This window comes from Poecilia reticulata, linkage group LG22 (assembly GCF_000633615.1).
Source record: "Poecilia reticulata strain Guanapo linkage group LG22, Guppy_female_1.0+MT, whole genome shotgun sequence".
In the NCBI taxonomy this organism is placed as follows: domain Eukaryota; kingdom Metazoa; phylum Chordata; class Actinopteri; order Cyprinodontiformes; family Poeciliidae; genus Poecilia; species Poecilia reticulata.
The window spans coordinates 11,527,937-11,529,802 of record NC_024352.1 but is presented as its reverse complement, the minus strand read 5'-3'; positions in this window follow the sequence as shown (position 1 = coordinate 11,529,802).

Below are 1,866 nucleotides of genomic sequence, written 5' to 3'. Positions count from 1 at the left end.
TAAAAGCCAGTACTTTTTTACTTTTACTTAAGTACAAATGCTAATGTGGTAGTTTTACTTTTACTTGAGTACATTTGTGTCTGTGTATTTGTACTTTTACTTAAGTACATTTTTTGAGTACTTTCTCCACCACTGGTAACATGGAAACATCTTTTGTGATCTTTTCAACGCCTTGTTGAAGAAAGAAAACCATTATTTAAAGAAAGCTTTGTCTTGCCAAAATGTATTAAAAAGTAACATAGCAAACATATGTAAGAAGCGGATCTGATCAGATGAGGCCAGTACACACAAAACGCCATGTGTTGCCTGAGCACACCATGTCCTTAGTGAAACATGGTGGTGGCAGTATCATGCTGTGGGGAGTGGAAGAGGAGGAAGGTAGATTCAACTAAAAAAAAGAAAAGGGAGGCAATCCTGCAGTAAACCTTTCAGAGTCTGCATTCAGTCTCCCTGATCAGCTTGAGCTTTTGTCTGAATTTTATGCGGTTGAAATTTGCAACCACTGTAGAATCTTTCTTCCAGTTTGTGTTGGAATGTCACCTTAGGAAAATGAATGTGCAGTAATTGTATCTTCTCACAAGATGTTATTTATTTGTAGTCTAATTCTTTTTGTCTCAGCCTGATTCATCTTGGAGCTGGCTGTGGCTGGACTTTTTGGTTTTGACTGATTATATTGTTCTGCTAATGAAAGACCCACATTGTACCCTGAAGGAGACAGATCGCAACAGCGTCCTCACACTTGCAGATGTTCACCTATTAGTTTCATGAAACAGCTTTTAACAAATGAATCCACATTGCTTTCACATACTCTGCCCTGTTTTGGTGCCTCTCTCGCATGCATTTGGAAATCAGTCTAGAGGTAAAGTTGACATCATTGCTACAACCTTGAAGCCTCCACGCAGATATTTTTTTTACCACTTTGTTTAACTCATGAGGAGAAATAAGGACTGACATCCGAATATTAATACTGGACAGAATGTATGCAAGTCGGAGCCAGAGAAGAGAACCGTTCACTCATTAAAAGCTAATCATGTAACATCATTTCTTACAAATTGTCTTTTAGTTTCCAGACTTTATTTCACTTTGGCATATGTGCAGGGCCCAGCTGTTCTGGGTTCAGCTTCATCCTCTCTGTCAGGCTGAACAAATGTGGAAATAACCGAGAACAATCCATCTGTTTGACAAGTCCAACATTCTCGTGTATACTGGATCTTTATTTGCAAAGTAAGCAGACATAAGGATGCGTTAAGGCTGTCAGTCAAAGAAATAGCGAGCTCTGTCCGTCTGATTGAGTGGCTTATCATCATGCTTCTCCTTCAGTGTACAGCCGGCCAACGAGGAATGTCACGTTAGGAAAATGAATGTGCCGTAATTTTATCTTGGCACTGCTTGAATGCTGCTCTCAGAGGGTTTTGTCTATATAAGGTACGTTCCTCGGGGTTCTATAGTTATTTTGGGAACAAGTTAAACACAAAGTTGTAAGCCAAGCAGCAAGAAGGAATGTCTAAACTGGCCTTATGTCCTTATTGAGTACCTATCATTTATTTTCGTCTTTTAATCCCAGATCACGAGTCGCAAAACACAGTGAATCTCTTGATCTAACAGAGCTTTCAATGGGGGTAAATGTCATATTCTTTATTAACTCACTTGATTATGAAATGAATACTGGAGGTTGTAGCCCATCTGTAAATGTCTGTGTTGCATAAGAGAATAAAAAGTGGGGGATTTATGCAAAAGGTTCCAGAGTGAAAAGAGCAAGTTTACACACACCCCCCCACACACACACCCCCCCACACACACACATACACGCACACACACACACACACACACACACACACACACACACACACACACACACACACACAC